Source organism: Rhinopithecus bieti, unplaced genomic scaffold (assembly GCF_001698545.2).
Source record: "Rhinopithecus bieti isolate Rb0 unplaced genomic scaffold, ASM169854v2 scaffold_6513, whole genome shotgun sequence".
Lineage (NCBI taxonomy): Eukaryota > Metazoa > Chordata > Mammalia > Primates > Cercopithecidae > Rhinopithecus > Rhinopithecus bieti.
In genome coordinates, this window is record NW_016805931.1 from 3,200,778 (window position 1) to 3,218,689 (window position 17,912).

Sequence of the window (17,912 nt, forward strand, 5' to 3'; positions counted from 1 at the left end):
CCTTGAGCTGCTGTGAGCTCCACCTAGTTCGAGCTTCCCAGTGGCTTTGTTTACCTACTTAAGCCTCAGCAATGGCAGGCTGCCTCCCCCACCAGCCTCACTGCTGCCTTGCGGTTAGATCACAGACTGCTGTGCTAGCAATGAGGGAGGCTCCGTGGCCGTGGGACCCTCCTGGCCAGGTGTGGGTATAATCTCCTGGTGTGCTCGTTTCCTTAAAGCGCAGTATTGGGGTGGGAATTACCTGATTTTCCAGGTGTTGTGTGTCTCAGTTCCCCTGGCTAGGAAAAGGGATTCCCTTCCCCTTGCACTTCCCAGGTGAGGCAATGCCTCGCCCTCCTTCAGCTCTCGCTGGTGGGGCTGCAGCAGCTGACCAGCACCGATTGTCCGGCCCTCCCCAGTGAGATGACCCCAGTACCTCAGTTGAAAATGCAGAAATTGCCAGTCTTCTGTGTCACTCACGCCGGGAGTTGGAGACTGGAGCTGTTCCTATTCGGCCATCTTGGTCTCCTTTTTTTTATAGGGATAATTAATCCTTTAGTTTGCAGGGGCTATTCACAATGATATATTTTGGTACAATTTTTATCTGTTATGTGCTAATTTTTTTCTAGTAGCTTTTCTTTTTTGACTTTTATTTTATATATTTCTTTCTGCATTTTTCTCTTGTCAAAATTTTGTATAGAAATTTTTATGTTCAGTGTTCATCTTTGAAGGAGGTAAAATTGCCCTGGATCAGATATTGATAGGAAATTTATGTGCAGAGGAGTGAGCACAGAATTCCAGGCTAACTGGAGTTTTCTTATCCTTGGGTGTGTAGGGAGTTCATATAGCACTCACCTCTCCCCAGCTTTGGCATTGTTTACGGTGTGAAGTCTCTCCTCTGCTGTGCTGCTGTACAGACAGCCAGTTTCCTGGAAATAAAGCTTGACTATGTAATTATTTTTTTAGCTCCACCCTTATTTGCTGCTTCCCCCAGTGGGTGCACTATTGTCCAGCTGTTAAAAACAAAGGATTTAGCAACTGGGACTGTTTTCTCCCGCTAGACCTACTGCTGTGAGTCCCTCTATCTGATTCTTTCTGCACTACCCTTGCTTATCATGATGTGAATAGCCGTCTAGACCTATTATGTAGTTTGGCACTTCAGCTATTTTTTGTTTTTACCAAAACTGAAGTTTGCATTCTGAGTTTTGATTTTTATTCTTAGGAAAGAAAGATGGAAACACCCACCTTCCACCACCATCTTTAAAATAGGAACCTCATGCATTATTTTGTGGAATACTTGGTATTTTTTTAACTTCTCCAAAAACAAACAAACAAACCCTAAGGTATGAGTCATAATATTTCAGCCTTTACCGATTATTTTATTTTGATCAAGCCTAAGATTTTCAATTGCTTAACAGACACGTCCTTATAGAAATTCTACCAGTACATCAAACTTACACTTTTTAGAGATAAATTCATCCTCGTTTTTTCTACAAATATGTTTTTCTGGGATTATGAAACTCCCTTTTAGCAGTCTGCAAAGTTTAGCTCTTTTATATTCTCTTCACTCCACATATTTATAATTAATTAATAACTTTTATAATAACTAAGGCATTTGTCGAACCCCACTATACATAAGGTAGTGTGCTAGGTACTGGATAGTAATGGCTCTGGACTTGGATTAAAGGTGTTTCTCACCAGAGTTCTTAAGATTTTAAGGATCCTACATGTCATAAATCTACATTAAAAATTATTTTAAAACTCACAGGCATCTCTTTCACTTAGGATCCAGAGCTCAGTACCTGCACAGATGTTCTTATGGCCCAAGGAAATGCTTCTTCACTTCTCTTGCCCTATTACCTTGAAAGAAAAACTGCCTGCCCTAAATCCCCAAATGCCCTGAACATTGGAGGATGGTGCCACTGTCCGCGTTGCATTTGGACACCTTTTTGGAGTATCACGAGGATTTGAGCAGTGGAAGCTCTTAAGAAAGAAAATACAGATTATTTTAACTTGTCATATTCTTTCTCTCAGAGAGCATAAATGCAATAAATTTGACTATAGCCAACTACCAGTAGTGCTAGCATCTGTTTTATGCTGTTTCTTATTTACAGTTCATGGCTCAGAAAGTACTTTTAAATTAGCACATTATTTGTCACTGTCACACATGGAGAAAAGGGAACATTTTACAATATTAAATAATTCATGGAACTTATAAATAAACATAGTTCTAGCTGTAACACAGTGCAGCCAGTTCTTTAATATTAGCAACTAAATGGATGTTGATCACTAAAATTTCAAATAGTTTTATTTTTATAAATGTATTTCATAAGAATAACTGACATGTTTTCAAAATTAAATGACAATCTTTAGATTTACAAAATAATTATAAATTTTGATTACTGTAAATTACATTTTGTATTTTGCTTATAATCTTGAAAACTTTGTGTATTTTAGAAGAAAAGTAACATTTTTAAAAACTTATGAAAACTAACCTTCACTTATTTATATTAATATTTACTTTGTTATGCAAGTTTGACAAAAATACATTTAAATTTTGAAAACTATTTATGTGCTTGTACTTGTATTCCTTTAGATCATTGACATTAATAGAACACAAGTTGTGTAAAACTTGATCATGCAGCATAGCCATCCTATTGAAATAAAGGCAGAAAAAATAAATTAATTGAATAAGCATATTACTAGTTTATGACTTATGCATATTTTTACTTTATTACTTATCCAAATATTGCTGATCCATGAATAGAGTCCTCAGATATGTAAAAGAATAAGTAAATTTAGTTTTTTAAAAAAATTGGTTGACTTTTAGTCATATCAAAACATAACTTTTATATATTTTAATTCTGTCATTTAAAATATATTTGCCAAGATTAAGAGGGTAGACCATATGTTAAATCACCATTTGAGAGTCTACTTGATTAACTTTTATGTATTTAGACATACTACATATGGACTTTAATTTGTATTCTGGCCCCAGGCCTGGCAAATGAATATGAAGGCACAGGCCCTCTCCCCAAGGAGTGCATCATCTAGGTTCCTCCTTCTCAACTTCTTTCTCAGAGTCTCTTACAAGCGTCATTTTCATTCCCATCTGTACTATGTTCACTGAATTCCCCTTTCAAAGTGTCTCTAACTCCAGTGGAGTTACCATGCTTTATTAATATTTCAAATCCTTATAGTGTCTCACACATAACAAGGACTAAATAAATAATTATGAACTAGTGTGAATTGAGTTGAAAGAAAAATAAATGAGAGAAGGAGAGAAGGAAACGTCTGTCAAGAGAAATAAATTGGTGAGTGCTGAGGAGGGAAGAGTCATTGTGACTTGGAGAAGGTCATTTGAACACTACTACATCTGTGAAAACTGCCCTAGAAATCGCCTTACATAATTTACTGGAATATAAAGTAGCAGGCTCAATTTTCACATTCACATAACTTTCTTAAAACCAGAAAAGATTTAGCAAAAAACATGATTGTGTCAGTTCAGGAAGTCTTATTTGTTATAAGTCTCTTCAGGAAAGATCTGGAAAGAATTCTCAGCCTTAAATGCTTTTGTTCACAACTGAAAATCTAATCAATATCTTGCTCCTGGCTATAAGATCATATAAAGAACTTTTTTTTAAAAACTGTATGTGGCTTTACTTTCACAATATGAGCCAAGATTTCTCTCCTACATGCCTACCGTTAAATAAAATGTATGGGTGAACACCAAAGGAACCCTGATAAAATAGGGCAGTTATCGTTTTCATGGATGTAAAAGACAAGATACTGGCTAGTTAGAGAATAGAATCTTGAAAATTTCTTTTGTGAGTGATTCTATTTCTGCCGAACATATATATATTAGAAACACTAGTTTGGAAACTGCTGTGTAGAAAAGAAAGCTATGAAACTATTACAGACTGTGTTCCATTGCTCAGAAGATATGAAGAAAATGTCTCTTAAGACAGGAGTTTATTATTTACTATTAAATTATATGCATTATTTCTAACATATTATTATATATTATTTATTATTTTTCTCACCCCATGACAGAAAGTCAAAGATTAACAATGATATTTTGAAATATTATAAGTTAAGGTTGGAGAAAATTTCTATTAAATCTTTAAAGAAGGTATCATTTGGATGTAAAATTTTGGGGAATAAAATATAAAACGAGTAATTTTTTTTACTGTAGTGTAAGACTAGCTATCCTTGCTCAAGAAGGACAGTAGATCACATGCATGGCTATTTGCTCTAATTTTTTTAAACTGCGTCTGCAAAGTCTATTTTATTCAAAAGTTTAGTAAAAATAATTAAGTTTGGTGAAGTGACTTATTTCATTTGCTGCTCTCTATGACATTTAGCTCTCTAATCCATGTGTTTAAAGATTTATTTCTAGCTAAATCTAGAGCAGAAATGTTGCTAAGGGTAACCAACTAAAAGTTGATAATTGACAAGTAACTATAAGTAGATACCTTAATTAGACAGTGTCTGCAAAGGCCACCATGGGGGCTGGGAGGGGTGGAAGAGATAAGTTCTGTGTTTTGATTTGGATTTCTTTGTCTATGTGTATGCGTGTGTGTGTGTGTTTCAATTGACAAGGTTTTCCCTAATTAGTAGAATTACCACAGATACATACAGCAGAGTCTCATAGTTCCCATCTATTCCCCTTTTTTTAAACTTTCTGCCTCAGGGTTTTAGAAAGATTGACAATTGGTTAATGAACTGGGAAAAAAGTCTGAATGAATATAGCTGAGTAAAGGTCCTACCTGGTCCGAAGAAAAGGAAAGCTTTCATACAGGGAATAAATGAGTTGGCAGCTTAGATAATGTTCAGGGATGTATAGCTGGAACTTCTGAAACTAATTATTCGACAGCTAGAGACCTTTGCCTCTAAGCTAATGTTGGTTTAAGTGATTCTTCTTAGTAATGGTCATAAACTAGAAAGGAAAGATACAGCTACCTTTTAGAACTTAGAGGTTTCACATTTATTCCCCAAATATTGATTTTACTCTCTAAAACATCTAGTTTGATGGTATACATTGTTTCTCAAGCAATTTATTTTCAACAGAATCCTTAAAATTCGTGCATAACCATTTTTCCCCAGTCTCCAATCACCATGGGAAATAGAGACCCAATTTATAATCAGAGTTATTTTATATCAGCTCCTACCAGGTAATTATTTTACCAGAATACCTAGCCTCTTTTCCACAACTTTAGTGGCTGGTGTCTATTATTCTCTTATACAGTCAGTAGGGAGGCAACCATAGGTCGTCTTTCATCCTGAACTCATGTGACCTAGGGCTTCAGCAAAGATGTTGTCCACCTTTACCTTCAGTGAATATTGGCCCAATTTTGGTTCTTGCTGATTCTACTTCTAAACTAGAATTATTATACTCTTTTGTGATCTGCCAAAGTCAATCTAAAATTCCCAGGGAGCGTTTATAGTTTACGCTTCACTAATATCCATACCAAACTTCCCTATAAAAATTTGTGTATACATGACTAAAACCAAGTATTTAAATTATCAGACAAAGCCTGTTTCAAACAGCTAGGATCTGTGAGTCCCTCAAATACTAAAGAGGCAGTAATTAGACAAAAGTTAAGCTCCTGGGCATTTATTTGACAGCGTTAACTACAATATCCCTTGGCAGATGAAAACTTCCTGTGAATTTATTCAACGCATTCCTAAATATTATGTACTCCCTATGTGATGTGCATTGTTTCAAATACTAGATACATGGCTGCAAATTAAACACCCAAAATTTTGCCCACATGAAATTTATCTTCTAGTGGGTGGAGAAGACCATCAACAATTTTTGGTGTTCTTACGTGGTAATGCTGTTTAGTAGCTACGAAGAGCCTGCACCAAAAAGGTGGGGTTAGGAAAGGGAAACTTGAAGTAATGGAAGCCATTACTAATGATTTTTTTTTTTTTTTTTTTGAGATGGAGTCTCACTCTGTTGCCCAGGCTGGAGTGCAGTGGCTGGATCTCAGCTCACTGCAAGCTCCGCCTCCCGGGCTTACACCATTCTCCTGTCTTAGCCTCCCGAGTAGCTGGGACTACAGGTGCCTGCCACCTCGTCTGGCTAGTTTTTTGTGTGTGTTTTTTTTTTAGTAGAGACGGGGTTTCACCGGGTTAGCCAGGTCTCAATCTCCTGACCTCGTGATCCGCCCGTCTCAGCCTCCCAAAGTGCTGGGATTACAGGCTTGAGCCACCGCGCCTGGCCCATTACCAATGATTTTAAAGGTTGCTGTTCCTAGCGTTCACTAGCCTACCACCCACATTCTGAAAACTCAGGAAACGTTAATCTCCCTATTACGTTGTTTTGAAAATACTCTATGATAAAACTTTTTGTGTCTTGTTCATTCGAACAGATATAATTTATTAATTAAAGCAGCATCTCAAAAATGAATGAGAAGAATCTTGAGTCCTCTTGGTCTAGTCTTTTGTTAGATCCTTTCTTGATTTTTCAAGTGTTAGAGTCATTCAAAGGTCAATAAAATCTAATTAACTAAAAAACAGGATTGAATATTTCTTTTGATGATTCAAAACAGCGAGAAGGGCCGGGCGCGGTGGCTCACGCCTGTAATCCCAGCACTTTGTGAGGCCAAGGTGGGTGGATCACGAGGTCGGGAGATCAAGACCATCCTGGCCAACATGGTGAAACCCCGTCTCCACTAAAAATACAAAAATTAGCTAGGTGTGGTGGCACATGCCTGTAATCCCCGCTACTCGGTAGGCTGGGGCAGGAGAATCGCTTGAATCAGGGAGTTGGTTGTTGCAGTGTGCCGGGATCGCACTGCTGCACTCCAGCCTGGGTGACAGAGCAAGACTCCGTCTCAAAATAAATACATACATACATACATACATACATACATACATACATACATAAAATAGTGAGAAGGGTAAAATACCCAAAGTACACAACTTAACAGTGGCACTGGTAAAACCTATGCAACCTGGTTAATAGACATTTCAACCTCTAGGATGACATGAAGTAGCATTTAAAGCATTATAAGAGAAAATTCAAATTCCTATATAAGCTCATTCAATTTCTTTTTATAGTTCCTGCTTACTATTTCTCTACAAACCTATTTATATTCTAGAAAAAAACATATTTTAATTCAAGCTCTTAAAGTCAATATGAGCCTAGCTAGACCTGCTGTGTTGGTTCTTTCATAAATTTATGGTAAAAGTTCACTACATATCCTCTAGCTGTACTTCTCTTCTACTGTGTATGACCGGAAAGATTCACTCTTTGAAGAATACACCTCCCACTGATTGGTTCTTTTGCTGAGTGCTGTTGACTGCTCTGAAGTTGACCTCATAGTTAGCAATTCACTCTAAGGCAAATGAATCATTTCATCAGCAACAGTCATGCAACTATGAAATCTCGGTGGTGGTTTCCCTGGCCATCTCTGCCAATTACAAATACCAGGGACACTGCTAGGCTGACTTCAGTCTTCATATCCAAATAAGGAGAGGCAGGTCAGCTTAAAACTGAACAGGGCTTCTGTGCATTTTATACAAAGGAAGTGGGGAGGCCCTGCAGGAATTAGTCCATACGCACATTTTCAAAAAGGGCTGGCACTGCCCCCTCCTCTTCTCAGTATACTGTACATTCCTCAAATGCAGAATGAACAGAGTAGAGCAAGTTTTACTTACCTCTCCATCTTGAATGCCCACTAACATTCTCTCAAGGATCTAGGATATAAACCTGGTGCACTAATTCTCATCACAATAAATTTCTTCTTTATTTTTTCTTAATGCCTTCAAGAATAAGAGAAAACCCCATAAATCTACTGCTCCTAAACCGGGTGCGGTTGCTCACGCCTGTAATCCCAGCACTTTGGGAGGCTGAGGAGGGTGGATCACAAGGTCAGGAGCTGGAGGCCATCCTGGCTAACATGGTGAAACCCCGTCTCTACTAAACATACAAACAATTATCCGGGCGCGGTGGCGGGCGCCTGTAGTCACAGTTACTACGGAGGCTGAGGCAGGAGAATGGCGTGAACCCGGGAGGCGGAGCTTGCGGTGAGCCGAAATTGCGCCACTGCACTCCAGCCTGGGCGACAGCAAGACTCCATCTCAAAGAAAAAAAAAAAAAAAAAAAAAAAAAAAGACCTACTGCTCCTTCAGAGGTGGAATTGTCTGAGTAATTGTTGTATAATGGTGCTTGGCACTTAGTAGGAGCTTCACAGATATTTGTTGATTTAATGAATAAATGAGAAATATTTGTTAGGCTGCAGTTTTAAATGAGTACAACTAGCTGTACAAGGTCCAAGCTCACCAAGTCCAAGACAAGAGAATGTGGTTGGTTTGCCATTCACATGGCTGGTCTTGGTTTGGGATTTTTTGTTACCTGAAGGAGTCTCTGCTGAAAGAAAACATCCTAGCAGAACCAGGCTGCTACTGTGACTGAGATCATTCTTCTGCGTCTAGATATTTTATATGCCAAAGGAGAGTACTTCCTCTGCCTGTCTAAGCTACAAAACTAACCATTCCTGTCTCTAAGCTTCTCAGTGCTTTCAACAGCATAGCTTGGAATGGCGCCAAAGAAATCTAGAACTACTTTGTATCCATTTGGAATTTTCAGTACCCATTTTCCAAGATAGACAAGAGATTCACAAATTTTCTGTCTCTGAAAATGCTCCTGTTTCTGCCTTGGAGGGCTGTATCATATCTAGCCTGTAAGAAACGAGAGGTTTATGAAGAACAGCTTGGGGAAAAAAAAAAAGGTGAGAATTGCCTTCCAATGCAGAAGTGTATGAAGCAATCTTCACTTTTGAATCACAGTGTGCTTCATGCCAAAATTCAATAGCCACATCGAACATCAATCAGCTGAGTGTGGGATACATCTTTTCACAAGTGATTTAATGCTTTTCCTAAGTTGACTCTTTTGAAGTGACACAGACTTCTGTTGCTTCATTTTTAACTTCTTTTCTTTCTTATTTTATATCTAGCTTCTAGCTTTGTCCCTCAAAACTGATGTGTTAGTGTTCATAAGCCAGAAACAATGGGAAAGACGCACCTCACTGATACTTCCCGTGACCAAGATGTGTGATGTTGCTGTTCAGTTGAAGGGTTCCCGGCAGGGGGAAGTGTTAAGTGGACTCAGTGCATGGTGTGTAGCATGTTGGGAGACTTTACTCCTCTGCAGCTTTGGTATTAAAGTCTGATGTATTGTGAATCTGTGCATCACTTGTAAAATCAACAACCATAAAGACCATTTAAATATCCGTAATATCTTTTGTCAGTAGGCAAGCCAATTGCTTATTCAAGAAGTAGATCAATTTAACCTTTTATTTGGCATACATTTTCTCTGCTTTTGTTTTGTTTTGTTTTTTGTTTCGGCACAGACAGCAACGTTTTTATAATCAACTCTTAGCCAGAGCAGAAATTCATACAATCACATTTTGCTTTCCTGTTCAGGATTCTTTTCCTGACACATTTGTCATCTGTGACCAAGATTTGCTCTAACACTCTATGTTAAACGTTGTTCAGAGACAGATGTTTGGTTACCCTTTTAATAAGGAGATGTTATGTGATTTCTCGGCCAGGTAGAAAAGCAGAGGTCAAAGCAGAAAATCCGATTCTGGACCTTGCATTTTTCTTTTTCTCTTGTCAGACATAATGGTGCTTCTTGGAGGCAGATTTCACTTCTGTGTCCTATGCATCAGCATAATAGGCTTTCTCACTTATGTTTTGAGACAAACAAATTATCAGGCTAATGTTTAAAATCCAACAACTACCAGAAATGGTTATAATTCTAATAATTCCAATATTACAGAGGTAAGCAATAATAGGTTTACACTCACTGTCATTCACTCTCCCTCTGTCTCTCAAACTTTATTGAGGACTCTTTCCATGCCAAATATTAGTCAATGAGCCCTACATTAATTAATGCATTTAATTCTCATAATACTGCTTGGACGTAGATTCTAAATTTTTAAAAATGAAAGCATTTAAAAGTAAAGAAACTTGTAAAGGGTTATACCATAGTTAATAATGATACCACCCAGGCAGCGTGACTTTAGAATCCATACACTTAACCAGACACCATAGAGGCTCTTGTAGATGCAAAATTCTTTATCAGATATGTGATTTGCAAATATTGTCTCCCAGCCTATAGCTTGTGTTTTCATTTTCCTTTCATAATGTTTCAAAGAGCAATTTTTTATTATAATGCAGTACAAATTATCATTTTTTTCTTTTTGTGGATTTTGTTTTTGGTGTCATATCTAACAACTCTTTAACTCAGGGTCATAAAGGTTTTCTACTTGAAGTTACAGAGTTTTATGTTTTAAAATTAGGCCTATGATCCATTTTGAGTTAATTGTATATATGGTGAAAAGCCTTCATTAAAGTTTATTATTTTACATATGAATTGTTTAAGCATCATTTATTGAAAATACTGTTCATCCTCCACTGATTTGCTATTGCATCTTGGTTAAAAATCATTATTCCATGTATATGAGCGAGTCTATTTCTGTACTCTGTTCTCTTCCACTGCTCTATTTAGCCATTTTGATGCCAATGCCACAGTCTTTTTTGTTGTAACTTTATAATAAGTTTTGAAACCAGGAAGTTTTGGTCCTCCAACTTTGTTCTTTTTCTGACTTGTTTAGGATACTCTAGATCCTTTGTACTTCCATGTGAAAATTAGAATAAGCTTATCAATGTCTACAGAGATGGCTACTAGAATTTTATTGACTTTATGAATAAAGAGATTTGACATTTGAACAATGTTGAATTCTTTAAGTTATGAACAAAATATACCTATTTATGCCTTTCAAAATTTCTGTCAGTGACGTTTTACAGTTTTCAGGGTGTAGGTCTTGCACATCTTTTGTCCAATTTATATTCCTAAGTATTTTACATGTTTTATGCTATTGTAAATGGTTTTGCTTTTTAATTTAAATGTAATTTCTGTTCATTTTCTTTAGAAATAAAATTGATTTTATGTTGCTCTTCTATTCCTTAAACTTCCTGAAAGTTCACTTATTAGTTCTAGTAGCTTTTTTGCAGATTTCATTGAATTTTCTACAAAGATAATCATGTCATATACAAATAGAGAGTTTTCCTTTTTAATCTGTATACCTTTGATTTCTTGTGCTTGGGCTAGAATATACCAGTTGAATAGAATGTTGAATTTCTATTTCTATTAAGTGCAGACATTTGTTTTGTTTTTGATCTTAGGGGAAAAGGACTTAGATTTTCTCTGTAACATGTGCTGTTAGGTGTGGTTTTTGCATAGATGCGTGCCCTTTATCAGGTTGAGAAAGTTAATCTTAAAATATATTCCAATTTCATCTAAGTTTTAAAACTTAATGGTATAAAATTTTTTTATAACATTTCCTATTATCTTTGTAGTATCTGTAGAATCCATAGTGATGTTTCCTTTTTCATTTCTGATATTATAAATTAGTATCTTCTCTTTACTTCTGATCATTCTGGCTAGTGGTTTAAAAGTTTTATTAGTTTTCAAAATCCAGCTTTTGACTTATTTTCTGTTTATACTTACACTGGATTGCATTCACTTTTTTTCTGTTTTCCTAAGGTCATTGATTTGAGGTCATTTATTTGAGACTTTTCTCCTTTTCTAGTATTAGTGTTTAGTGCTATAAATTTTTCTATAACTACTGCTTTAGCAGCATCTCAGAAAATTTTAAATATTTTGCTTAAAATTTTATTGAGTTCAAAATTTTATATTTTCATTTTGATTTCTTCTTTGACTGATGGATTATTTATAACTGTGTTATTAAATTTCCACATATTTGAGATTTTATAAGAATGCTTTTGTTATTGATTTCTAATTTAATTCCACTGAAGTCAGAGGGCATCCTTTGATGCTCTCAAAGTATGATAGAAAACTTTTTATATTCATTGAGACATTTTATGACCCAGAATATGTCTATCTTAATAAATGTTCCATATGCACTTGAAAAGAATACGTATTCTGCCATTTTGGGGTATAATATTCTATAAATATTAATTAGATCAAATTGATTGTTAGTGTTGTTCAAGTTTTCTGTATCCTTTTTGTCAACTCGTTCTAACAGTTACTTAAAAAGCTGCATGAAAATCTCTGACAATAATTGTAGATTTATCTATTTCTTATTGCATTTCTATCAACTTTTGCTTTATGTATTTTGAAGCTCTGTTATTAAGTACATAAATAATTCGTTGTTTATTTATTTATTTATTTATTTATTTATTTATTTATTTATTTTGAGACAGAGTCTCGCTCTGTTGCCCAGGCTGGAGTGCAGTGGCACAATCACTGCAACCTCTGCCTCCTGGGTACAAGCAATTCTCCTGTCTCAGCCTCCCAAGTAGCTGGGATTACAGGTGCCCACCACCATGACCAGCTAATTTTTGTATTTTTAGTAGGGGGGGATTTCATCATATTGGTCAGGCTGGTCTTGAACTCCTGACCTCAGGTAATACATCTGCCTTGGCCTCCCAAAGTGCTGGGATTACAGGTGTGAGCCACCCCGTCCAGTCAGACATTAGAATTCTTATATCCCCTTGATGAATTGGCCTCTTTATTATTGTGAAATAACCATTATTCCTGGTAATAATCTTTGCTCTTATAGCTGCTTTGCCTACTACTGACACTCCAGAAGTTTTTAAAAAATTGATGTTAGAGTATGTATATATTTTTCCATTCTTTTATGATTAACTTTTTTTTGTTTTTACATTTAAAATTGGTTTTCCATATGCAGAATTTAGTTGGTCTTGATTTTTCATCTAATGTAATGCTCACTGAGTTTTATTTGGGATATTTACATTAAATGTGAGTATGGTTATAATTAGTATTAAGTATATCATTTTGTTGTGTTCTATTTGTCTGATTTTCCCTTTTTTCTATTTTTAATGGCTTCTTTCAGATTAACTGAGTAATTTTTAGGATTCCATTTTTTAAAATGCTGTGCCTTATTAGCAATAACTGATTTAATTTTAGTAATTTAATAGCATTAGTGGTATTTTAGTGGCAATTTTAGCATTTTAATAATAGTGTTATTTTTGTATTTTAGTGGTGGCCNTTATTTTTTTTTAATTTTCCATTCTTTTATGATTAACTTTTTTTTGTTTTACATTTAAAATTGGTTTTCCATATGCAGAATTTAGTTGGTCTTGATTTTCATCTAATGTAATGCTCACTGAGTTTTATTTGGGATATTTACATTAAATGTGAGTATTGTTATAATTAGTATTAAGTATATCATTTTGTTGTGTTCTATTTGTCTGATTTTCCCTTTTTTCTATTTTAATGGCTTCTTTCAGATTAACTGAGTAATTTTAGGATTCCATTTTTTAAAATGCTGTGCCTTATTAGCAATAACTGATTTAATTTTAGTAATTTAATAGCATTAGTGGTATTTTAGTGGCAATTTTAGCATTTTAATAATAGTGTTATTTTTGTATTTTAGTGGTGGCCTTGGGATTTATAATATCACTCAGTTGTAACCATCTTTATTTCTAAGGTAGAATCATTGGTGATACTCTTTTTTTCTCTCTTTTTGTATATCTATATTATACTGTAATAGTGCTATGCTCCTTCAAGTTGAAAGGTTACCGTGAAACATGCTCCTGTTACCTCTGTAACTGGGAACTGAGTATTAACACACATGGGAAACTAGAGAGAAAGTAAAGGTCTTATCAGCAGAACCATGGATGATACAGCTAACATCCCAGTCAGGTCTCCACATCAGAGCTTTGAATACTAGTCAGGACACAGATCTATAACTACTAATTTGTCATCTACATACAATATTAAACCAGCATTTCTTAAATCCTGCTTTCATTGATCCTGACTCTTCACCTCTGCCTAGTTCCCTGTTGCTGCAGGTTTTCTTTTGCTCCTTATCTTCCTCTTGTCTTACTCTTGCTCTCTCTGCTTTTACTTCTCCGGCTGCTGTTAACTAGAAGATTCTTTTTATGTACCTATAAAAATCCAACATTGAAAGAGAGAGGATCAGACAGGCACGGGGCTCATGTCTGTAATCCCAGCATTTTGGGAGGCCAAGGAGGGTGGATCACTTGAGGTCAGGAGTTCGGAGACCAACCTGGCCAATGTGGTAAAACCTCGTCTCTACTAAAAATACAAAAATTAGCCAGGTGTGGTGGCAGGCACCTGTAATCCCAGCTACTCAGGAGGCTGAGGCAGGAGAATTGCTTGAACCCAGGAGGTGGAGGCTGCAGTGAGCTGAGATCGTGCCACTGCACTCCAACCTGGGTGACAGAATGAGACTCCATCTCAAAAAAAAAAAAAAATCTGATTGGCTTCATTGACCATTATCCTAAATAGAGGGCCTCTTTTAGGCAGGTATTTCAGGCTCAGCCAGCTCATTGGCTGGTGCTATTCCTGTTCCAGTCAGCCATGGCCAGTGGATAGAAACACACATTACAGAACAGCCATGGCAGTTCTGAGGAGGTACATTGGCAGCCATTCTGAGGAAGTACATTTCACCATGTGATAGACACTCAGAGGCTGCTCTGAAAAGGTCAGTGTTGTAATTAGTGAAAAAGGAAGAAAGGAAGGGAGGAAGGGAGGGAGAGAAGGAGGGAGAGAGGGAAAGAGGAAAAAGAAATGAAGGAAGAGAGGGTCAATCTATTATATATTTTCAGAGAGTTCTCATGATTAGAAGTTTTTCCTTATATTGAGGTGAATTCTACCACTATGTAACTTCCACCTCAATTTTGTTTTGTCCTTTTGTACTTCATCCTAGTTCTGTTTTCTTCAAATGTTTGAGGAGAGCTATTTACTCCATCTCTTTCAACCATGCCTCATATGATAAAGCTTTTAATTTCTCTTTAACTTGGCCACTCTCTTCTATGAGAGTGAGGAGTGAGGTCCAGTTTGATCATACACTCTTAAACACTCTTAAAACGTGGCTCCCTGAAATAAACACCATAGCCCAGATGTGATCTACCTACCTATAATTACAGATTACCTAAACCTTTTCACCAGCCAAGTCAGACTTCTGGTCTCTGTTGAAATGCTCTCCAGACAGGTCTCTCTCATCTGTTGCTCATACAATGGATGTATTGCAATGTGGATGTAAGAAATTTACATTTGCATCTATTAAATTTATCAACCATGTCTTCATAACAGTTATTAGTGTGCTCCTGTTTACAAGTACTTTCACAGACATTATCTCATTTAATTCTCCAAACATGTTGATTTTGGACCATAGCTGCTACCTGGTCTATATGATCACTCCTAGTTGAAGTCTTTCCTGTATTCACTATTAATACTGGAGTCTTCAGAATAATTAAAGTACTGAAGGAAAGTGAACTAAATGTCCTCTTTGGGCATTAAATAACAAACTCTGTGTAGACCAATGCACTAGACATGGCAGGATGCACAGTGTTGTGGAAGAGGGTCACTGCATGAACTGAAATTATTGTTGAATTGAGAAAACACAGAATAAGAACTAATGGGAGATGTTTCTGTGCATTGCTTAACAGCATATATGTCAACAGAACAATATTTTCTACAAAATGTGTTTTAAATAATCTCTTCGTTCTCTGCCCTTAGAATGGTTGTCAAATGCAGGGGTGGGACTTTCCTCAGAGGTTTGTAAAGTCATGGATCAAATATAACAAATGCATTTGAGTAATCTCTTGCACATCTGCACTTTTATACTAGTCTTTTCAAGTTCTGTTCCCACATATTGATTCTTTCTCACTATGGTAATATGAAAGCTTTGTGGTTCAAGGTGGTGCTCTCTAATCATTGGGCTGCTGCCTGGTCTGCATGACTAGCCTGAGAGTCACTCTGTCGGTAGCCTTGTTCATTTGATTACTATCATCTCCACCACATTCCATTGCCTCTACTCCCTATATAAGGAGAGTATTCTGTCTTGTTTGTTTCCCTGTCATATTTTCCCTGTCTTAGGTCATAGATGAAATGCAGGATTGATTTTTTTCCTATACAATAATCTGTACTGCCCATCTATAGAGTACAGATATCCATCTATTATTAAAATTCATTGCCAAGTATTCAATTTTGAACAGAACTTTCTCCTGTTGACTGTCTTAGTAGCTAAAAAAAAATTACCAGATTTAAATCCAGTAACTGGTATGATACCTATGATACATCTTCTATTTGTTTAAGCAGCATAACCTAATGTCAAGTAAAAAGAAAAGTATAGCTGTTTTTTGGGAAAATCATAAAAAATTTTAAAACTTAGTCTATACATTTTAAATAAGTATACATATTCTTTTGGGGAAGTCGTTTAGAAATCCTTGTAGCTCCTAATAATTTAAGTGAGATTATGTGTGGGTCAAGACAGTCTGAAAAGGGCGTATGTGTGAATATATGTGTATCTATGATTGCATGTCTGTCTCTGGGGAGGAGTGTGTCTGTGTGTGTGGAGTGTGTGTCTATGTATCTGGGTGCCTGTGGATGTGGAAAGGACAGAGTGTGCGGAAAAACCATAGACCTATAAATTCTTCCCCTCCATTTGGTATCAGTTCAACACTGATAAATGTGCATATGAAAATAATATGGAGAATGTCTTGTTAATAGTAACAAAACACCTGGTTCAGGAAGAAAACATGGAGCCAAAAGCCTTTATTCCCAATTCCTCTTTCCCACAGCTGCCAGTTGGGTGTGGCTTGCTAATAGTTTTAATACATTTCATTAGTGCATAACAAAGTGTAATTTTTTAAAGTTGAAAAGTAGTTGCTGGTGAGTCTGCTGAAATGGTTTATTTTACAACTATTTCTACATTCAGGAACTTATATAAATATTTAATCCAACCACTACATATTTGCTTGCTTCCTCAACCACATTCCTTTACACATGGGTGGACCCTGGCTCTGCATGCCAGTCAATAAGCATAATTTATCTCATTTGTTCTGCATAACTACTCTTTACAGTAGGTGTCTTGCCTCCATTGACCACCGTGGAAAGGAAACTTGATAGTTAAGGAATTTCCTTTAGGCCATTCAGCTAGGAAGTTGTTGAATCCGATAGAGATTCACTAGCCAGCACAGCCCATAATTTCCCACTCCTGTAGTGCTTCTCCAGTCTCTCTTTGATCCTTTCTTTCCTATCCTCTTTACCCTTTGACTCATAAACTTGATGGCCTGACCTATATCTTGCTTCCTGATAACAATTTTAATACGTAGCATTTAATGGTCAATATTTTCAACAAAATGGAAGGATTATTAGTAAAACTTGCGTTCAAATTCTTCCTCCTCTGAGCCCAGAGGAGAATGAGTGAATCTTCTTTCTATTTCAGAAGAAGCTCTCAAATAGTCACTTAGCTAACTTGTCTGTTCCAACTCTATAGAAGAACAACTCCATATCTGTATTAAGTTTGTTAATCCTGTGTTAGACAGGACTCTGCCTGTTGTCTGGATATATTCCACTTTCAGATACTCCATGTTGAGGCCCATGTTTTTGCATTATCTAAATAGCATTAAGAGAAGAATCACTAAGCACTCTCCAGAGTCCTATCTGAGGAGAGTTGAGAAATGGTGGTACTGTCTGGGTCACTATAGGTGTTCCTAATCTATGCTTTTATTTTGGCTTCTCTAGCAATCTGAAGAAGATCTCTAGCTTCATTCATAGCTTGGTGATGGTATTCATGAATAGGAATGCTTGTTGCATTTAAATTTAATTTAAAACCATCATATTGTGATGCTGATAAAACATTGAACAAGATTAGTATCCTGGATAACATTGGGTTTACTATGCTTTGGTAAATGGATAATAATTGGGTTGCTTGTTGCCATATATATATGTATTTTTTTTTTTTTTTTTTTTAAGACAGTGTCTTGCTCTGTTGCCCAGACTGAAATGCAATGGTGTGATCTCGGCTTACTGCAACCTCTGTCTCCCATGTTCAAAAGATTCTCCCACCTCAGCCTCCCGGGTAGCTGGGATTACAAGCATGGGCCACCACGCCTGG